At 42.1% G+C, this 23404-nt stretch overlaps 1 long non-coding RNA gene across 1 annotated transcript; it reads left to right on the forward strand.

Moving 5' to 3' along the window:
- Positions 1 to 1814: 1814 nt before the first annotated feature.
- Positions 1815 to 21644, forward strand: LOC129145714 (uncharacterized). The gene is made up of 3 exons (XR_008551677.1): positions 1815 to 1917; positions 5890 to 6082; positions 15397 to 21644. It is a non-coding gene; the product is annotated as an uncharacterized LOC129145714 (long non-coding RNA).
- The last annotated feature ends 1760 nt before the right edge of the window (positions 21645 to 23404 follow it).

The raw sequence follows: 23404 nt of genomic DNA on the forward strand, positions 1-23404 counted from the left end.
TCCAGAGCAGTGTGAGCTCTGCAAGCCAACAATCTTGTGTCTTCAACAAAGCTTTAGTAATGGATGAAACTTGTTCAGCCAGAACCTGCTTCCCCTGCTTATTTTCTCCTATCTCTCTGTCTTAGTTTAGAAGGTACTCTACTACCTGTTGATAGAAAAAAACACCTTTGGATTCTTTCTATTGTCTGCCTCACCTTTTGCAACTATCTAGATGTTACTGTCCAATGTTTACAAAAAAGGCTTCCTTTTTTGTAACCTTTTTAGATAACCATCACCCAAAATCAATTTCAATTCAAATGCACTAGAAAGCAAAATTCAGGCTATATTTACTATGCAAAGCTAATTGTTAACAGTATTTCAGGACCATATCAACTGTTACAAAAACACTTAATCTTTATTTCTACAGTTGACTCTCAGCAAGGAAGGTATTTCAAGAAAGGAAAATAGCTGTTTTTCCCCTCCTTTTATTTTATTTCTTCTTGACTTTTTTGCGTATGATTATTTGAATTGTTCTTTAATCCTGGAAAGTTCTTAGCCATTATATCTTTACGTATTTCCTTTCCCTATGAGAAAACCACAGAAGCCTACTCTATTTTTTCTTTTTTTTAAATGTATATTTTATTCTAAATTTCAATATCCTACCTTGATTTAGCATTAACTTAGGGCTGGGATCATGCATGGCAGTGGCAGCCAATACAGCTATAATCTGAAAGCACATCTCATCGTATTTTCAGGAGGGAATGAAAATTGAGAATTTCTCAGTGGTGTTAATGACACATGAGTACAATCAATTTGCAGTTATTCTAGGATCCTATTTTAGTTCCTCCTTGATAATAGAATCCCTACTGTGTTGTTTCTTTCTAAGATGTCTTATACCTTTGAGTAAATTGACATTTAATTTGTGGAATCTTTATTACGACCATGTAGTGTTATCACAGAAATTATAATCTTACAGTGTGAATACATAAAATTATACTTGTTGCTTCATGAGGTGCTGGTCTCCATATCTCTGAACTCTAGGAGTTTGAAGCTAGGGTTGCTTCGGTCCTGTCAATAACAAAGGAAAGTTCCATTTCAGACTCTGAAACACTGCAGATCCTCTGTCTGTGACAGATAAGGAAACTGAATTCAGAAATAATATTTGGCTCTAAATTACTCATGCAAAACAAAATATTTAAAATTGATTTAGTCCAGTTTCTCTGAGAAGTCGATACCAAAAAGGAATTAGATATATAAGAGATTTATTGGGAAAAAATAAATGGGGGGAGGGTTCATGGGGAAGGAGTAGGAGGAGCAAGACCATGTTAATGCTACCACTATCTACCCTGACATTTTTACAAGGTTTTCCAAGTGAGATTTTTGGCAGAGGAGACCCTACCAAAAAGCCATCTTGAGAATACTGGCTTCTTAAACAATCATCTTTTGGGGACAAAAGCCAGCCTCTTAGTCGAGTTGATGTCAGCATTATTGAAGCCACAGTGTTCCTGGGGGAAATGTTCTAACAGGCCCAGACACGAGGCAAAGATGGCCCACCATAAGGCGACCTTCTCCTTTGGCAGCAGAGACACATTTGAAGTTTTCTTGGTCCATAAATCAGTCCATAGAATCATGCAATAAGGTTTTAGAGTAACAGCCACTAGATTTGGGGTGACAGATAGGCATCAGACATGCAACATCTTAAGTCTGTGTCTTTCTGAGGCAGAAGGAAAGTACTGCATTTTGAAATGAAAGCAGAAGTTATTTTGCTGCAGACCTATGGTTTCACATTTTCATCAAGGCATAGATCCCTTTTCTCAATCTTCATTCAGGATACTCTGATGACAATTCCCAATTCAAAGTTAAGTGGGACTAAGAACAGGGTCCAGATGGATGATGAAATCATAACCTCCAAACTTGCCTTGGATACCACTGCTTCAGGTAAAATCACAGGGTTGCTAAATCTAAATTACACAACTTGTTATCTGCGGCAGCCATGAGACTATCCCTTGTAGACTATACTGCAGGAAACACAGTTGAGCTCCAGCCATAGCTGCTGGTGCATTAGCAGCAAGACCACACTTCCCTTGGGATATTCCCAGCTGATGCAAACATACCAAGGCTGCCCCTTCCTGGAAGACAGGAGCTGCTATCGTGGGTGACCTTGCCCCAAGGATGCCCTTACAGAACCTTTCTTGAAACCACACAGCAGTCTATGGCTTCCCTCCTTTGCTTTCTTTCTGTTTTCTTTTTCTCCGCTTTCCCTCCCTCCATCCTTCCTTAGCCCCTTCCCTTTCTTCTCCATAGATTTCAGATGTGCAACATTTCCTGAGGACTTTCCCTGTCTTCTCCTGTTTCCTCCTCATTACCCCTCACAGGTGTCTTTCCCAAGAATTCCCTTACAAACCTGATCCCATCTTAGTATCTGCTTCTCAAAGAATCTGGGCTAAATCATTTTTGTATGTGCCGTTCAGGATCAAATGTAATTTCTGAATTCAGTGTCAACTATCTTTCATTAAAAGGGGGATAACGAATAATGAAATGTATATACACATATATACACGCCTGTGCGTATATATATATATAAATTATATTGATCAATTAATTCTGCTGACTAACATACAGAAAAGTAGTATAGTTATGAGTAACGAAAACCTCTAAAGCATGGCCCTAAAGATTGGAATATCTAATGGAAGATTCCAAGGGAAAGAGAGCAGGGGCAAACCAGTTCTCATTCTTATGCACTGGAATGAATTTACAGAGAGAGTCATCCATCTTGGAAACAATGGCACTGCCTCACAGCTTGTTAGGGGTGGACAGACGCGTCTCTAAGGGACATGTTGTCTTCTTCTTAAATATCCATCAATTTACACAGTAAGGGGCCTCCCCTGGTGGCACAGTGGTTGAGCACTGGGCTATGAAGCTGCCCTCAGCCTCTGCAGCGCCGGTTCAATCCCCGGCCGCCGGCAAAGGTCCCACATGGTGCGCAGACCTCTCCTGCCGCCTGCTGCTCCCCTCAGCAGTGTATTTCATCAGTCTGCCTGTTCTGTTCCCCGCTCTGGCTCTGGTGAATTCTCTCACCCTCCCACGCTTCTGACTGTACCCAGTGCTTGTATGAATAAATAAATCTTAAAAAAAAAATTTACACAGTAAGACTCACTGAGCACCTCCACTACAACAAGATAATGGAGATCAGACAAGAACCTTGCCCTCAAGAAGCTCACGTTTATGGAGAAGATACATTTGGAAACAGACTGATGACAGAATATAAACCTTGAAACTGAGATAGGAATTGATTTGGGAAGGCAGAACATACCCAATTCTGCTTAGTAGGCAGAGAAATATTTAAGGTGGGAATTGAAGAATGGAGGAATTGGTCAAACAGTGAAGTGTTTGATTTTCTGACATTTGAACCATTCTTGCATCCCTGGAATAAATCTTAATCAGTGTATTTAATCACATTGACAAAAGGAAGATTAAAAATCATATGATCATATCAAGAGATGCAGAGAAAACATTTGACACGGTTCAACATACATTTATTACAAAAACTCAAAAAAGTGGGGATAGAAAGAGTGTATCTCAACATAATAAAGGCCATCTATGCCAACCCACACCAAACATCATATTCAGTGGTGAAAAACTGAAAACTCTTCCTTTAAGATGAGGTACAAGACAAGGATGTCCATTTAATCACTACCATGCAACATAATATTGAAAGTTCTACTAAAGCAATTAGGTAAGAGAAAGATATGAAAGGAATCCAAGTTGGGAAAATAGAAGTAAAAGTATCACTATTTGCAGATGACATTTTAATATACATAGAAAAGTCTAAAGACTCCACTAAAAAACTATCAGAAACAATAAATCTGTACAGTGAAGTGGTAGGCTACAAAATCAATATTCAAAAGTCTGTTGGAGGAGGGAAGATGGTGGACAGACAGACTCAATATTGTTGAAGTGTGAGGGTTATATAGAAAACATATTCTAGAAGCTTCTTAATGGATTCCCCTGTGATCTCTTTGCATGAACATGCTGGTCCTCTTGGTCACAGAATGGAATGGCTGTGATCATGAGCCTCGTTGGGAGCCTAGTGGCTGATGATAAACACAGGCTGTATGTTGTCTGCCTGTTGTTTTACTAATACCTTTAAAATTCTGGGCAAGGTGATTATCAAATAGAGAACACTCAAATGCCAGCATTTTTCACTTCTTCTCAAAGTAATGTGCTAACATAAGCACTTTTAATAAGAACTTTAAAGTAGCTTCATTTTTATTTTGTAGAATGAGCATTTTTTCCATTTATTCATCTAGTCCTTCTTACATTTCTTTTCCCTTCTAATGACAAATCAGCCATTTTCAATTTAAACTAACAGCATAGAGTTTTTTTGTTATTTTTTGGGTAATATTGTATATTTGGGTAATTTGTATATTGTTTTCCTTCCGCTTCTTTTTTCTTTCCCCAGAGTGTATTACAGAAGAATTGTAACTATTTCTCAATTTTAAACAGTTGCCTTCTGAGGAAGCTAATCAGGGAGAGAAAAAACTTTTCTTTTTTTTTAAATTTATACAAGAGCCAGGGTACAGGCCAGATGCGCGGGAGGGTGAGAGGATTCACCAGAGATAGAGCAGGGTACAGAACAGGCAGACTGACTGAAATACACTGCTGAGGGGAGCAGCGGGAGAGTCAGGAGAGGTCTGTGCGCCATGTGGGTTGCTCCGAGGCCAGCGGGGATCCAACCGGCACTGCAGAGGCTGTGGACAGCTTCACAGAACAGTGCTCAACTGCCTGTGCCACCAGGGAGGCCCCGAGAGAAAATTCTTTAAAAAAAAAAAAATCACCTTCTGGGCCTCCCCGGTGGCACAGCGGTTCAGCGCTGCCCGCAGCCTCTGCAGCGCCGGTTCCATCCCCGGCCACCAACAAGGGTCCTACATAGCGCGCAGACCTCTCCTGCCGCCCGCTGCTCCCCTCAGCAGTGTACTTCGTCAGTCTGCCTGTTCTGCTCCCCGCTCTGGCTCTGGTGAATTCTCTCACCCTCCTGCGCTTCTGACTATACCCAGTGCTTGTATAAATAAATAAATAAATCTTTAAAAAAAAATCACCTTCTTTCTTGCTTTTTTTGTCTATTTCATTTGTTATTTGACATGGCTGTGGATATACCTCCTTCTGGAGATGACAGAACTTTATCATAAGAGTTAAATATAAATTATAACCATTTTCCCCCAAACTGAGATTTCTGTGTACAGGCAGCTTCCTGCTATCGCACACTTTCCCCAGATCATTTCTTTCCCCCAAATTCCTTCCTCTGTCTCTCCCTGTCTCCCTCCTCCCTCTACTTCATTAATCCTACCTCTCTCAATTTCTCTGCTGGGATAAATGAGTTCACCATTCTATTTCCATTTTTGGTGGTCACCAAAAGTTCTAGCCCAAAGATTACTGCCACTATTCAGTAATTACACAATTTTTCTTCTTAATCATAAAAACATGTACCTGAGACTTGGGAGACAAAAAGGTTTTCCCTTTTGTCTTTGTTGGGGGAAGAAGAGAGCTGGGAAGTGTTGCGTGATTCGAGATAAATTTGCTAATGCACATTTTTCTCATTCCCCTGCTTGCTGAGTATGAGACAGGCATTAAACCATGTAACACTGGTTTACTTGGAAACAAAACTTGAGAAGGCACAGGCAGAGCGAGATAGCCTCATGTGCTTCTGATTTCTCCCTTTGACCCCCTCACTCAGATGCTATCAGAATTCCACCCCCTCAATTGCCCAGGAAAAAGATACTATGGGAGAATAAAAGGTATTATGGATTCCAAAGTTTTCTGATCTATTGTGCATGGAATGAATGCCCTAGCCTCCTGACCTCATTTACATGGGGTTCTCAATATTAATGTTGACTGTCTTCTTTCCTAAAGAGGGTGCTGGACGGTGCATTGCCATGCATACTACAACCAGGATGTTCTTTTGCAAGACAAACATACCACATTGGGAGTCTGAAAATGGAAGATTCACGTGGTACAGACAGAGGTTTCAACAATTCAAGGCTGGTCCTTGGCTACCAGTTGTGCTCTGACCATAGCTGGCAGAGAAAGAAGAGAATGGAAGGAAGTAAGTGTGCTCCCTCCCCACTTCAAGCCTCTTTCATTGCTCTGTGGTCTCTGGAGGGCAACTCAAAGCCCTCCCCCTTGCCTAATCACCCAAGGGGAAAGTTGACTTTCTAGCTGGCACGCGGGCATAAGGAAGAATTAACTGTGAGTTCAGATTCTTTTGTATCTTGTTAACTAGGTAGGAAATTTAGAGGTGCTGATGGACTTTTGGTGACATAAAGGATAGAATATTTAAGTCAGAAGATTTTCTTCTATTTTATAAAAGGAAATTTAAGGTAATGGGAGAAGAAATCAAGGAGAACAAATAAGGAGAAAAAGAAAGAAAATCTGTCAGTTTTGCAAAAGAATCTCTCAACGAAAAAGAAGGAAAAGAAGCATTAATCCTTTGAAGGCATCAGATTAATCTCAGCATTCTGACCCATAATGTGCATGATTTGAATTTCTGTCCTGCTTATGAGAGAAAATACATATTTTTTTTTGTTTTAGGGTTTTCACTGAGTGCCATGCTGGTGACAGATGATTGCTGAGAGCATATTCATTCTAAACAGAATGCTAGCTCTAGCCACAGGCTATAAAACTAATTTTCTAATCCTGGCTCCATATCTTTCATCATCAGAAGAGAAGCAATGGATAGATGAGGTGTGGGACCCCCAAGGGATTCCTTATGTTTTCCATTGTCACATAGCTAAAAAGATGAAGGATTAAAGCCACCTTTCATCCAGGAGTAGGTTTTCCAAAATTCATGTTTCCCCCACACTGCAGCCTCACTGCTCAGAAAAGTTTCTGAGTAAACATCAAGAACCTGTTACTGAAAAAAAAAAAAAAAGATTTAAAAAGATCTAAGAAAATGCTAGAACCAAATTCTTAGGCTGCAAATTGATTTCAGAGGAATACTTTAGGAGGAGAGAATTTGAGCCTTTGCGTTGAGGGCAGAAGGTCTGGTTCATCTGGGGTTTATTTAACTTGAAGATATAAATATAGGGAATGTGCCACTGTCCCAGGAGAGTTCCTAGATGTGGCAGATTCTGAAGATGTCTAGACCATCAAAAGTATGGGGAAAGGTCTCCTCAGTGGCGCAGCAGTTGAACGCTGGGTTGCGAATCTGCCCGCAGCCTCGATCCCCGGCCACCGGCGAGGGTCCCGCATGGTGCGCAGACCTCTCCTGCCATGCCCGCTGCTCCCCTCAGCAGTGTACTTCGGTCCTTCTGCCTGCTCTGCTCCCCGCTCTGGCTCTGGTGAATTCTCTCACCCTCCCGCGCTTCTGACTGTACCCAGTGCTTGTATAAATAAATAAATAAATCTTAAAAAAAAAAAAGTGTGGGGAAAAATTGTATGCTAAGTGGTTAGACATGGAAAGCCAAGACAAAGTAGAAACTAGACAGTATGTTAACAGTAAAGAAGGAAGGAAAGTGAATAGAAATAAAGGGAAGAGAAAAAAAGAAGAAAAAGGAAGCGAGAGAGCAAAGCAGTTCTTGCCCACTCACCTCACTTTACTTTGCCCATTACTTTTCTCGTTGGACAGGATCAAATGCCAACCTGAGACTCAATGTTAAGAGGGGCACAAGGGTTCAAGGTCTTTCTTCTGGCTCATAGCCCGGGAGTCATGCTGGGAGGTTGGGAAGGGCATGAAAAAACCCTTGGAGGGGGAAGCGTTTGGTGTTTTGAAGACTGGTCCTGAGTTAATTAGCAGGAATGGCTGAACTGGCCCATCACCGAAGTTGAGTAAGATAATCACAAATTAAAAAGGGGCTCTGACTCAACAATAAATGATGTAGTAAGCTAAATAGATAGAGTTTATAGTACATATGCATTTTGGATTGAAGAGAAATTTGAGGTTTTCGGTCATGGTTAGTTGTAGGGATTTGAATAAGAACAAAGTAAGGGCCTCCTGGTGGTGCAAGGGGTTAAGGTGCAACCTATGAAGCTATCCACAGCCACAGCAGCACGTGTTTGATCTCAGGCCAGGGAGCTACCCACATGGTGCAGCAGACCTCTCCTCAGCAGTATATTTTGGTTGATCTGCCTCACTCTGTCTCTGGTGAATCCTCTCACCCCCCACACTTCTAGCCTGTACCCTAGTTCTTGTATGCATAAATAAATAAATCTTTAAAAAAATTAGAGGTTATTTAAAAAAAAAAGAACAAGGTGAATTTTGTCAAAGCAGGTCACCTAGACATTTCTGACTGACTGACTCATTTTTACCTCACTTACTTTTTCCAAGTCATTAAGATTACAAATACCTTTCATTCACCTACAGAAAGTTTTTCTCATTTCCATATGATGAGTGAATGCAGTAAAATTAATTATGAAGATAAGAGCTGATTTTAGGAGGTCAGTGTGCTAACAAAGCTCATAGGCATAGAATTCTTATTATAACAATTTTACATGAACAGAATTGGGGGGTTTAGTTGGATTAGTGCAAATCAGACTCAGTTGTACTTCAGTAACAAATCACCTTCAAATCTCCATGGCTTGTTTCTAGCGCATGCTGCTCATCCGCTGAAGATCGATGGGACCTTTGCTCTACAGACCATCAGAGACTTAAGCTGACTTTGGCTCCACTGTCTTGCGACGCTACCATCTCAGCACAGGGACAGTGTGGAGGGTCAAACTCAATTCTATTCACAGTTCTGCAGCCAGAACTGGTCCCCTGACCCCTATCCAAAAGCAAGACACTATGGAGAGGATGATTCTCATCATGTCTACACATTATGTTCTCTGGAGCTATATAGATTGTGTCAGTATTTAGAAACATGATTAATAGAATTCTCACCAAAAGGGCATGAGAACAAGTGGTCACAGGGTCAACTTATGCAAAGCTTTGTTTTTTTAAATTTTTTAAAGATTTATTTATTTATGCATACAAGAGCTGGGGTACAGGCCAGAGGTGTGGGGGGTGAGAGGATTCACCAGAGACAGAGTGGGGAACAGAACAGGCAGATTGAACTAAGTACACTGCTGAGGGGAGCAGCAGGAGAGGTCTGCTGCACCATGTGGGTAGCTCCCCGGCTGGCCGGGGATTGAACTCATGCTGCAGAGGCTGCGGACAGCCTCATAGGCTGTGTCTTAACACGTTGCGCTACCTGGGAGGCCCCAAAGCTGAGTTTTGATCAGAGGATCCTCATGGGTTATGGAAGCATTCACACTGTAGCGAATACCACCTCATCAGAGAGCACAATAAAACAGATTTCTGACCCCTATACCTAGAGATTTTAACTCAGTAAATTTGAAGTGCAGTCCAGGAATTTGAGTTTTAATACGCACCTCTGCGGGTTTTCATGCCAGTGATCTTCAGGGTTTGATAAACAAGATTATTGGCCTCTGCCTTCTGACAGTGGTACATCGTGGTTTCAGTATGTGTGAGCGTGTGATATTTTATTTTGAGAAGTGGAGCGCAAGGAAGCAGATGGCTGTTACTTCTATCTCATTGATCTTTACAAGATTAAAGTCTTGGTAGAAATGGGTCCCAAAATTTCAGACGTGTGGAGAAAAGCAACAGAAAATGAGAGAGATTAAGAAAGAAGGCTGTTGCAAGAAGTCGGGCAGGGAGGAATGCATGGTCTGTGAGAAGGTGTAAAAGAAGAGTGAAAATGAGGATGACAAATATACCTAGAAGACAAGCCATGGATGAGCTATAGGGATTCGTTTTTCTGGGTCAGCAGATGGTCTGGTGGAAAGGAAAATTTCCACCAAGCATTCCACAAAATGGCAAAGGATTTTTGTAATGGTTTAATTTAGTACCCCTTCACTGAAAAACCAAGACAATGCTGAGATGGGGCAAAATGCAATTGAACTCCCTAGTATTATTGAAAATGTGATAGTTTGCTAAAGAAATAATCAGAGATGTACATAAATACGCAACATTTTTTGCAGCACATTTATAATGATGAAAAATTGGAAATCACCTAAGTGTTTTCCAGTTGGAAATTGGTTAAGTGCATTAGACTTCAGCCATGTGATGGGTTGCTGTGTAACATTAAATGTGCTTTTGAGACATCTGGGAAAAAGAATGATGTATTAGCAGGTTTACAAAACTCTTCCAATACTAAATAAAACAAGATACACCAAAGAAAACACCATCCAACAGTGAATCCAGGAAATTTTCCCAACCTCATACCACAGACTTCAAGAAATCCAAACTCAAATACAAAACATCCAGTACATCCAAATGCAAAACAATTAAGCCTAACTTGATATAAAATTCTGGGAACCAACCCACAATTCCCATTTTGAAGTGAGCAGTACAATGTGGTAAGAAAAGGCAGAATTTCTGAAAAATCCCACTAAAAAACTCACTTTGATGGACAGGAAATAGGGGCCTGAGTTGGCAAGAGAAAGGACCTGGAATGTTCTATTCAGGGTTATTTCTCTTCACTGTGAAGCCAAACACCAGTCAAAGCTCACAGTGGTGGGAATCCAGAAACAAGCGCCTATTGTCTCTGAAGGGCCTGCTGCTGTGGACAGAGGACATACCTACCATCACCTTAGACAAAGTAGTCACACTGCTCAGCTGGGCTCTCACTCCAGTTTTGATCAGCCATCTAGCAAACCCCAATCTCCAGGCTCACTACCATACACTGGGTGGGGTATGATCTCCAGTCACTGGACTGCCCCGTACTCAAGGGTTTCAACAAAAGAAAAGAACAAAATGAATGTGAAAATATTCCCAGCTCTGACAGTTCATAGACCCTTTCCCCTCCCCAGTCTACTCAGGCAGCGTTGGGACCTGGTCCAAGCTCGAGCTCACTCGCTTTCATAGGGAAGATGCCAATTGTGCTTAGCTAAGGGAGATAAGCAAAGAGACCATGGGTATATTATTTGGGGATGAATAGAAGGCCTGTACCTGCTTATCAGTGTTTTAAAAAAAGATTTATTTATTTATGCATACAAGAACTGAGGTGTAGGCCAGAGGTGTGGGGGCAGGGGGTGAGAAGATTCACCAGAGAGAGAGTGGGGAGTAGAACAGGCAGATCCACTGAAATACACTGCTGAGGGGAGCAGCGGGCAAGTCAGGAGAGGTCTGCTGAGCCATGTGGGTAGCTCCCTGACCAGGGATTGAACTCGTGCTGCAGTGGTTTATGATAGCTTCATAGTGCTGAGACTCAACACTTTGCACCACCAGGGAGGCCCTGGACTGTAAGAAGAAACACAGCTTGTGGTCTGTATAATAATTCTGGCTCCCCCAACCCCTAAAAAAAATTCCCTGAGGGTGGGTGACATTTATTCAAACACTCTCACATTTAGTGAGTTATTTGTTTTTTGTTTTTTTACAATTAGAGTAGATTAGGTATAGCTATCATTCTGTACTATGTTCCTCCCACTGTATTTCATTATATATCATCTGTCTTATGACTTTGTTAATGGTCTTCTCTCTTTATACCAGTGCTGAATTTTTATATTTTCAAATATGTTGTTTTTTTTTCTGTTTGGCATCTTCCATTCAAAAGTTACACAAGGCTGAAACTTATTTCTGCATGTAATTTGAAGTTGGGGATCCAAGTTTTTTGTTTTTACAGATGGATGGTCAATTATTAACACTGTTCGTTTTATTTTTTTTTTAATTTGTTAGCATTTAATTGTATTTCCACTTTCTACGTTCTATATAATTATAATTCTATAATTATGCAATTTTGTATCCTTTTTCTTTTTTATTATTTAAATTTTATTTTTATATTCCCCTTACTTACAACCCCCTTATTTTGACCCCAAAGCCATCCTTTCCCCGCCCCCCACCCCCCGTTGAGTTTCTCTGGTTCATAGTTGTTTGTTGATTTTGATTTTCACTTTCTTATAGTTATTCTTTTTCCTGGTCCCTTATTTAAGTTTTCTAGATTCCTGCTATGAGTGAGACCATCCGGTATTTTCCTTTTTCTTTCTGGCTTATTTCGCTGAGCATGATCCCTTCCAGCTCCATCCATGTTGCTGCAAATTGCATGTGTTTATCTTTTTAGATTGCTGAGTAATATTCCATGGTGTATATGTACCACATCTTCTTGATCCAGTCATGTATTTTTGGGCAGTTGGGTTGTTTCCAAAGCTTAGCTATTGTAAATAGTGCTGCTATAAACACAGGGGTGCAGTTGCTCTTTGGAATTGATGTTTCTGTGTCCTTTGGGTAAATCCCTAGGAGTGGAATTGCTGGATCATATGGAAGCTCCATGTTTAGTAGGTAAAAAAATCTCCACACAGCTCTCCATAGTGGTTGGACCAGTTTGCACTCCCACCAACAGTGCAGAAGAGTTCCTTTTTCTCCACACCCTCGCCAACATTTGTTGTTGCTAGTTATTTTAATATCTGCCATTCTCACTGGTGTAAGATGGTATCTCATGGTAGTTTTGATTTGCATTTCCCTGATTACAAGTGATGTTGAACATTTTTTTATATGCCTGTTGACCATTTACATTTCCTCTTCAGAGAAGTTTCTTTTTAGCTCTTCTGCCCATTTTTTTTTTACTGGGTTATTTTCTTTGTTTTTGTTGAGTCTCGTCAGCTCTTTGTAGATTTTTGTGATCAGTCCTTTATCATTAAACACTGTTTGTTTTAAAAACCATCCTTTTCCTATCAAATATCTCTTCTTAATATAAAACAGAAACCCCCAATTGGAGATACCCCAGTCTCAACACATTTATGGTGCGTTTTTCTGTGTTCTTCATTTAATCAAAGGTACCCCTACATTGCTGCTCACATCTCATATTTACAAACATTACCTGACTATAAAGACGCAACCTATGAAGCTATCCGCAGCCTCTGCAGCATGAGTTCGATCCCCGGCCAGGGAGATACCCACATGGTGCAGCAGACCTCTCCTGACTCACCTGCTGCTCCCCTCAGCAGTGTATTTCACTCAGTCTGCCTGTTCTGTTCCCCAGTCTGTCTCTGGTGAGTCCTCTCACCCCCCACACCTCTGGCCTGTACCCAGTTCTTGTATGCATAAATAAATAAATCTTTAAAAAAACAGTCAAAATAGACAAAATTATTATATAAAAAATAAATAAAACCTAAAGCAATAAGTGTTTACTGTAGAAGAATTAGAAGATACAATCAGGCAAGAGGAAGAAATGCAAAACATCCATTATCCCAACATTCAATTGTGAATATTTTTCCTTTTAAATAATTTTCAAAAGAGGGTGAATGTGTGCCAAGATAACAATCTTCCTTTGCTCCTCCAAATTCATGTCTACCCACTTGTCCCCTGCTCGCTCCCGGGTGCAGACTCCCATACTCTCTGACTTCCCGTCAGTGGGGATATCCAGCAGGGGACTGCAGAGGAGTCAGGCATGTATCTCCCAGCCCCCTGTTACTGTCTACCCCCTCAGAGGACCAGCGCCTAAGCCCACAGGTCACAGTACTTCTCCAGGGACCCTCAGTGTCCAGCTCTCTCCTGGTTCCTGTAGCTGCCTTCTCCCCCATACCTTTGCTCTCCTATTATCCATGCTGCCTGCACATCACTTCCTCAAGTGCTTAACCCCATCCCTCCCCATGATTTTAAAATTGTACCTTAATTAAACTCTTCAAACTAGTCTAAGTTGTAACATTTGTTTCCTGGAAGCTATAAAAAAGCAATTTAAAAAAAGAGTGATAGGGCCTCCCTGGTGGCACAGGCAGTTGAGCACAGCACTGTGAAGCTGTCCACAGCTTTTGCAGCGCTGGTTGCATCTCGGCTAGTGGTGGAGATACCCTCATGGTGTGGCAGACCTCTCCTGTCTTACCCGCTGCTTCCCTCTGCAGTATATTTCATCAGTCTGCCTGTTCTGTTCCCCACTCTGTCTCTGGTGAATCCTCTCACCCTCCCGTGCATCTGGACTGTACCCGGATTCTTGTATGCATGAATAAATAAATCTTTAAAAAAAATAAAAAAGTGATATAAGTAATACCCGAATATTTTCTTGCTATAAAAAAATTGAATCAAATCCTTCAAGTAAAACATCTACTTTAACTTTTTATCTCCCAAATGTAGTCTTTGCCTTAGAGGTAGCTATTGTATGCAACTTGCTGAATATATTTCTAGATCTTTATTTCTTACATTGACTTACATATATAGACATATAAGTCGCATATTTGTGTGTACATATATAGCTTCCTACTGTGTGAATTTTTTGATATCTTGCTATTTAAAATTCATGTCTCGGGAATTTTTCCACTTCAGGACAATACAAAACCTAGCCCATAAACAGATTGCTGCTTAGTATTTTTCATTCCCCTACTACCTAATATTTAGGGTATTTCCAGTTTTTAACTATCATAAATGACATAGTTCTGAAAACGTTGTACGTGCCTTCTAAAGTACACCGAGTGCATTTTGGCTTTTATTTTAATCTATGCTACTGGATTGCCTTCCCAAAAGACCAGGCTTTTCACGTGTGTATAATGAAATGTCCTGGAACACAAGACACTCAGGCAATATTTTAAGAAGTGGGGCTTTCATTTAAGTCTCAAGAGGAATTCTTGCTCCAGAACCAGAAACTAACTAACTTTGGGTCCTCTGTTTCGTTGTCAGTGGATAAGAACCTAAGGTCACCGCCTCCTGTATGTAAGGTGTCACCATACTCACCACCATTTTCATGTTCCTATCAAGCATCCATTCTGCCTGGCATGTGCAATGAAGGCTCAGTCTGCTCAGGGGTTCTCCATGCATCCTGTGCTGCTTTCCCTTCTCAGGGCTGGTACTTTGGTTTTGGTGGAAGACAGAGGGCTGTAATCTCTTGGGCCTCTTGCAGGGGGCAATACCCTCCCACCTGGCCCTTGTCAGACTGTGTGGTCCCTGTCCCAAAGCCTGGCCTGGTCTACCTCTTTCTCAGCTGGCAGCTGATCTCTTGGGCAAAGGAAAATTTGGCCGTGCTTCCTTGCCAGCCTGGCATGTGAGGCATTGCTTCAGTCTTTTCCCACCTACCGGGTAGAGCCATTCTTTGCCCCCACACTGCTGCACCGCACAAGTTGGGAGACACTGGCAGCTTCTCATCAGCAAGGGGGAGCAGGAGCTCTCCCTTCAGATTCCCCAGGCGTATCTGCGGTTTCTAGAAGGCCCGCCTCCACTGGGCCTGCAGCTAGGAGGGGGGAATGGAACCCATATCTAATTTGAACATACTCTCTGGTTCTAGTTTGCCTCGGATACCCCAGCTTGGGTCTGTGGACCCCGCATAATTATTAACAGTGTTCCCTTTCACTTTCAAAAGTAGGCCAGCTTGGTGGGCCATCCCTCAGAAACGCTAATTTACTGCTTTCTTTTCTAGCTCTCCTTTCTTTCAATCTAGAGAATTTGCATCTCATTTTGAATTGGAAAACCTGATTTTCACCCTCACCTCTTATTCTTTGCAGTCAAGAAGAGGACATTGGGGTCTCTGAGGGTCAGCGCCACTGCAGGGGCCAGAGGGGAAGCTGGCATAGGACCCTCTAGCATGACTTCAGAGAGGGGCAACCTGATCATTAACACCCACAAAGACCCAGGAGTTAGACACAACCCTGGGAAGAGGATTGCAATTACTCTGACTTAACTGGGAAGAGTTTCTTTCACCCAGTGCAGTGGGCACAAAAAAATAAAAATTAAATAGTTATGGAAAAGTAAAACAAGTTCCATTTTCTGCATATCTGCGCTGTGGCCTGAGACTCACCCTGCTGCATGTAGGAATTACGTGGCTCTGTTGCAGTAACAATTAAGATAATGGTCATCATAATGATGGTAGTAACATTTATGGACGGCTTACTGTGTACCAAGCTCAATTCTGAGGACTTTACATGATGTTATATTATAGAAACTATTATTTGCTCCATTTTGTTAAAGAAAATTGAGTCACAAAGAGAGGAAATGATTGACCCTACCGAGGGATGAAAACCAGAATGGAATTTCGGGCAGGTCAATCCAGCACATGAGAAAAATGATGTGCGCAGATGAGACAAACTTCTTAGAGATCATTCTTAATTTAGCACTTTTAGTGGGCCAGGGTGAGGCTGTATCTGCATGAAAAAATGCTACAGTTTCTTAGTCTATGCAGGATAACCAACAAGAGGAAGAAATTCAGGGGTAAGCAAGGAGAAGTTAAAAGCTCTTCTGTGAACTTTGTGAACCGAACTTTGTCCTGAAAAGGGACAAGTTTTGTAGCTTGTAACTCGGCGTCATGGACTCCAGCCCTGACCAGGCGGGGACCCCAGGCCGCAGGCAGGCCGGCCTCGCCTTAACCTGCCTGCATTCTTGAAGCCACTACAGACAAGCTGGCTTTGGAGGAGGATCCCGGTTTCCAATGCCAGAGGGAAGAAACATTCCTCATCCCAAAGGAGACAGGCTTTTTGTTTTGTTTTGCTTTTGAGATAGTCTGTAAAAGATTCTAGAACAAAGGCCTTCTCCGCTTCTCCTGATTGTCGGTGGGAATAGCACATTTGTCGGTGGACACAGATGCTAAGGTGGGTGCGGGCACTTCTGCAAACTGGACGGGACCCAGAAAGCTGTGAGTCCAGCTTGGCCTGCCTTCTTTCCCTGCAAAGGCCAGAAGGAAATGAGCGGAAGAAGGCAGGACCGGACATGCAGGGTGAGGAACCAGCCTCGGCACCGACCCTCTCTAAGGGAAGGCAGCCTCTCACCCACCGTTGCACCCTCTGAATTCACTAATATTAACCCCAGGTGAATGGGGAGAACTGGATGAGGCAGTTGAGCTGGAGAGTGGGAGGCCTTGAGAGTCTCCCCATTCATGGTTTGGAAGCAATGAAGGACAGGTGGCCCCAAAGAATGCCTGGGCCCATGGGCCTGAGGCAGTCTTGAGGTTCCAAGACAGCCGAGGACTTCCCTGCGTGGTTGAGAGCAATGCGTGGGTAACGCAGAGAGCCCGTGGGTCGCAAGTCAGTGTGTTAGCAAAGCCAGGGATTGCCTCAGAGGCCTGGGGATGCCTCAGAGCAGCCCTTGATCTGAGGCTTCTCTTTGCACTGATATTGCAAGTCCTATACCACCCCCATTCCCAGGGTTCGGGTCCCACCCAGGAAAGGAATGGAGGAGAACCTCATCTCTGACTTGGCTAAGCTTTCATTTCCTCCACCCTGCGGAATGACGGGGGTGAGGAGTGATCAGCCTGGGACAAAAAAAAAAAAATCACTGTGATAAAAAATGAACTGGTCACATTTGTCCTACATCTGAGCTGAAGGCTGAGGACTTACTTGGACCCACTCTGCTTTAGAAAGTTTGCTAGAAAAGGCCATTTGTCCAATGAAAGGATCCTCTGTTATTTTTGAAGAAACTGGGAAGTTACCATCAACAGGAGGGCAGATGAGACGTGGCAATGTACTTTGTGCCTTCTGGTGAGTGGCATTTTCTTGATCTGGGGTGTGAGGGGTACGGGAATCTTAGCTCTCCGTGAATGACGACGAGGTTGATTCTGCACAGGGGGGTTTATGAGTGTTTAGACTGGTGCTTGCAGTCGAGAAACAGAGGAAAGGGAGCACAAGGCTCTGTGGTGGGGGGCCATGGTGGGGGGTGCACTGTGGCAACAGCGCCTGAAAGGGGGGTCCTGCACATCTATTATGTAATGTATTATGTAGGAGTGTTATTATGCAGAATAACAGTGTCAACCAATACTAACTGAGCAGGGAAAGGAAGGAAAGACGGAAGGAAAGAGGCCATGTCTGCTTTTGAGGGAGGCTTTGGGGGCCCTGCAGGGAAGCACAGGGCCACAGCAGCCAAGGCGACAGTGTGAGGGTAGACCCTGGACACAGTGGGAAGAGGACTGTATTAAAGGGCTGTTGGCAGAGGCATTGGTGACCATGTGCAAGGGCAGCAGACAGCCGCCTCGAGGGCAGTAGATGTCAAATTGGAGTGAGGAGCTTGGAAGGGAGAACATGGCAGTCGGACGACTTGGCATGGAGGTCACACAAGGTGATGCTTTGAAGACACCTGGCTGTATCTGGAAGACACTGAGAGCTAGAAACACAGGTTACATATAAGGTGTGTGAAGAGCCCCGTGATATTCAGGTGTAAGGAGATCACATTTGTATACTTTTCCATGTAAAGCCAGATCTGGCTTACTGTTCATTGGCTTGGCTCACACTTTAATTCCATCAGTCATGTGTGGAAGGCTGTGCCTCCAGGTCAAAGAATTTCTCCTTTGGGTCCCAAATAGAATCTTGAGTAAAGATGACAATGGTGGGCCTCCCTGGTGGTGCAAGGGGTTAAGATGCAACCTATGAAGCTATCTGCAGCCACCTAAGCACGAGATCAATCCCTGGCCAGGGAACTACCCACATGGTGCAGCAGACCCCTCCTGTGTCGCCCGTTGCTCCCCTCAGCAGTGTGTTTCAGTGGATCTGCCTGTTCTGCTCCCCACTCTGTTTCTGGTGAATCCTCTCATCCCCCACACCTCTGGCCTGTACCCCAGTTCTTGTATGAATAAATAAATCTTTAAAAAAAAAATGATGGCAATGGTTTGGGGCAAGGTGGCAGGTGTGTTTTTGATCAGTCCCCTTCACCATCACTTCCACCCCTCAGACTCCCTGGCCAAGTGTATCATGACTAGGGGAGAAATAGCAACGCCAGTGAGAGCCTACGTGCCAAATGCCAAGGACCTGGCTGCCAATAGGCCATTCCTCCCTTCTTTCCAGCCACCTGCTTCCAGTGCTGGGATGATAATAAGATTAGAGCATCTCATGGGCAGTGGCCCATTGGCTTAACTTGTCTCTGTAAAATGAGTTCCTTGGTCAGAAGTCATATTGTGTGGGAGCCCATGCCACTGTACACCACCCAGCAAGTCCATAGAGAGGGATGGCGACTGTGTGATAACAGCTAGGGAGACAGAATCCAAATGCTGAGCTAGTGCCCATCCAGAGAGAACACGAGAGCCCCTTCCCTGATGGAAAAGGGCCAATCTAATCTACTGCCACCTGGTAGCTGGCTCCACCCCCGGAATGCCTCACTGCCCTGAATGGTGCTGCCAGTCACTTATTGGATCAGCCCAAGATACTAGGTGTCCTCTGTTGTCCTTCCCTCCCGTCACACTCATTATCCTATCTGTTACCAGGTGCTGCTGTTGCTACCTTTTATTTTATTATTTTATTATTATTTTTTAATTTTATATATTTTTTACATCATTTTTCATTTTTACACAATGTATGCATTTTCATCTTGGTTATAGTCCCCATACAGTTCCCACCCCGCCTTGTTTTGATCCTACTCCCTCCTTCCTGCCTGTAGTGTGTCTCTGGTTGATTTTGTTGCTTGTTGATTTTGATTTTCACTTTATTATAACTAGTCTTTTTCCTGGTCCCTTATTTAGACTTTCTAAATTCCTGCTATGATCCAGCAATTCCACTCCTAGGTATTTACCCAAAGGACACAGAAACATTAATTCCAAAGAGCACCTGCACCCCTATGTTTATAGCAGCACTGTTTACAATAGTTAAGCTTTGGAAACAACCCAAATGCCCAAAAATAGATGACTGGATCAAGAAGATGTGGTGCATATATACCATGGAATATTACTCAGCAATCAAAAAAGATAAACACATGCAATTTGCAGCAACATGGATGGAGCTGGAAGGGATCATGCTCAGCGAAATAAGCCAGAAAGAAAAAGAAAAATACCGGATGGTCTCACTCATAGCAGGAATGTTGCTACCTTTTAAAGTGGTGCCAAAATGCCATCTTTTCTTAGCTATTTCCACCTCGCAGCTCTCACCTTTGCAATGGCCTCAGCTGGCCAGCCTCCTTATGCTCCTTGTCTATAAAATGTTCACACAGCACAGTGATTAATTTTTTTTAATTGGGGGAAAGTAGACATAACATAAAAATTTACCATCTTAACTACTTTTTCATTTGTGGTTGAGTGGTGTTAACTGTGTGAAGCCCATGTCCAGAAGTTACAGTTTCATCTTGCATTACTGAACCTACATGGTGCAACAGCACCGCACTCCCCCGCTTCCCTCCACCACCCCCGGAAAGTACCATTCTTCTCTGTCTCTGTGAACTTGATTACAGGCCTGATATAAGTGGAATCAGGTGGTATTTTTGTGACTGATTGATTTCATTTAACCTAATGTCTTCAAGGTTTATCCATGTTTATTCCATGTCTCAGATTTTCTTTCAAAGGATGAATAAGACTTCATTGTAGATCTATGCCATATTTTATTTATCCAAAATGATTTTTTAAAATATTAGGCTTAGTTTGTTTTCAAGAATAAAATGACATGACAAAGAGACAAAGCAACACAATTGAATGGATGGGTATTGCTTTCATAATGATTTGAACAAACCAAGTGTAAAATGTTTTTGAGACATTTTGAGAAATGTGATTTTATTAAGGAAGAATTTTTAAAAATTGTGATTTGTTCTGGTCATAAGGGTTTTGTGACTAGATTTTTAAAAATGTGTCTTCTAGAAATACCTATTGAATATTAATGAAAGAGATGCTATACCATGGAATTTGAGTACAGAAAAATGTGTCTGTATGGCAAGAAGTAGGTGAAATGAGATAGACAAAGTGTTAATTTTTGTTCCAGTTGGGTTATGTATAAATGGAAACTTAGTGCATTTGCTTCTCCTTGTATTCATATTTGAAAATGTGCATATGAAATTCCTAAAGATCTAAGAACTACTTTTTCTTTTAAAAACTCTGATAGCTTCTCACTTCTCACAGAATATGATGCAAATGTGTAATATTATGGTGTAATAGTGTTGTTTTAGTGTAAAACTTTATTACTTCCTCAAAGATTTGTTGTGAGGATTGATTATTGCATGTAAAGCATTAGGAAGGGTGCTTAACCCAGCTTAAAAGCTATTTAAATACTAATTTACTGTTTAATTTCTTAAGTATCTCTGCTGTTTACTATTAGGACCAGTTTAGCATATCAACAACCAAAGATTAAATTTATGATTTCATAATAAACTATGATTCATATCATCAAGATAGCTCCTATTGAGTTGGCAGTGGAGGGTGGATTAGAGAAAACATGGAGGCAAGAAGCAAATAAAGAAGTCTTGAGAATGAAATACATAAGAAGTTTGCTACACTTTTGGATGCAATTATATATCCAAGCACACCATGAGCCTCCACTAAAAGCAGACTGAACAACCCTTGAATGACCATAATTGCAAAACCAGCAGGTGATGCACTTATTGCTACAGCCTCTGAAGAAGATATACTGCCTGCCACTCCTTTCATGCACAAAACAAGGCACATCGAGCAGGTCCAGGTCTAATCGGGGCCTCCTCCACTGCACAGTGGGTGTCTTCACAAGGTGTGCTCATTGAATATCATCATTGCTGTGAACCAGTAACTGATAGATATCTGCCATTCTTCCCATTTCTAAATAAACACTTTAATTATTATTGACATGTCCCTGTTCTGCCATTGTGTGTTGAGTATGTCTATGGGAGGAAAGAAGGTGAGATGATCTATATTTTAGTTTATAGCTCACCAGCCTACACAAAGTCCCATCCAAATCTGAATGGAAAAACGAATCAGAGTGAGATTCTGGAGTATGAGCTGCATGCAGTAGCTGGGTGGCACTTTCCACTGATACCCTTGGGCAGACAGGTGGGTGTCTGGTGTGGAAAAAGGCTGCAAGTGAGAAGAAGGTATTCAAAACAAATTAAGTGAAATGGTTACTAGTAAAAATAGCATGCTCAGCATAACCCCTATTTTACAAAGGAAGCCAAAATTCCACAAAGACATGCATATACACACTGACCTAGAAAGATGCCACAGAAATACTGAGTGGCCATCTGTATGTGTAGGATAGCGCTTTACTTCTGCTTCTATTATCACATCCTGGCTAAAAATATGTTGGTGGGTCTTCCCTTCCTGAGATGAATGGAGTTCCACCAGCATGTTAAAAATCATTCAATTTCAAGTTGAATGATTGCCCAAAGCAAGAATTTCCTGAATCATTAGGTACCAAAGAACTGAGATTTCCACGTCCCACCTCTCGCTACCACTAGCCATCACTGCCACCTCTGCTTTTTTTTTAATGTTCTTGCTCTGGGATCCATCCTGTACCCTTCATGCTCTTTTATAGGAATAGACTAAACCTGCAGTCTTTGCATTAGGAAGGTCTCAATTTTGAAAACCATCTCAGCTTTCTGTTTGAAATGCAAACACAAGTTGAGGAAAAAGCAGTGGGTGTAGACTAACATTTGCGTGCTGGATTTCATTGCTCTGTAAATGCTAAGTGTTTACTATGGAAAGATCCAGATAGCAAGTGACATAAAAACATGACAAACAAATATATATTTCTGAGGAAGTTCAGATTATTGGAAAGACACATTGGAGCCTGACAGACATAGGTCCAGCCCCAGCTATGTCACTTACAAGTGGCAGGATCTGAGGCTTTTACTTTCTCTGACCCCTGGACTCATTAGGTCAGTTCTTTCATTGGGTGAGTGAGGTTCTTAGGATCCTGAAGTGTTGTGAGAATTAAGCGGCAAATGTATGCGGGGATCCTGTCATTAGATCTGGACTTAGTTGGCATTCTCTGCCCTCCTTGGTACATTTCAGAGTACCAACTTTTCAAAATTGATCTTTAGGAGATTGTTATATGAGTGGGTCCCAGTTGCAAAGGATTAAATCTCTACTATATTGTCTCTAAAACTTTATAGAGACAATTTGAAAATGCAGTATTAGGTGAAATTAGTGTTCAAAATCACATTTGCTTCTTTTAGAGTTCTTGAGTTAGGAATCATTTTTCCCACTTATGTGCATGTGAACTTGGACAAACACACAAAAAGCACCACTTGCCAGACTGGTGGCTTCTGTAATTTTGTTCCCCATCTTGTTCGCCCTCTGCTGGTTTTTTAGAAGAAGAACATGAATGAGAACTTTTCTCTGATGCTGTGAGATTTCACTTGTTTATTTTTGTCTTGGGAAATCAAACTTCTAGCTCATCCCTAATTATAAGAATGTTGAAATAAAACATGATTTTTATTTAACAAATTAGATTTATTTGAATGATTGTGGGTGTTTGGAGATAAGGTGTGGAGGTGGGAGAGAACGCAAGCTTAACCTCTTTTTTTATGTGTCTTACTGTTTAGTTCTTTGAGGTTTTTTTTTTAAATAGATAATTGTAGTTGCATCATAAATTCAAGTAGAATGTACAAGGATATGTGCATATATACACATATGTATGTGCACACACGTACATGCACACACCCACATACGCCCCCACACCTACACACACACACTCCAGAACCCTAACAAACTGAGAGGCTAACCGAAGACAATAGAAGGGCCTCCCTGGTGTCGCAAGGGGTTAAGACACAACCTATGAAGCTATCTGCAGCCACTGCAGCACAAGCTCCATCCCCGGCGAGGGAGCTACCCACCTGGCACAGCAGACCTCTCCTATCTCGCCTGCT

The sequence above is a fragment of the Talpa occidentalis genome, unplaced genomic scaffold (assembly GCF_014898055.3).
Source record: "Talpa occidentalis isolate TD23 unplaced genomic scaffold, MPIMG_talOcc4v2.1 talOcc4.14, whole genome shotgun sequence".
Classification (NCBI taxonomy): domain Eukaryota; kingdom Metazoa; phylum Chordata; class Mammalia; order Eulipotyphla; family Talpidae; genus Talpa; species Talpa occidentalis.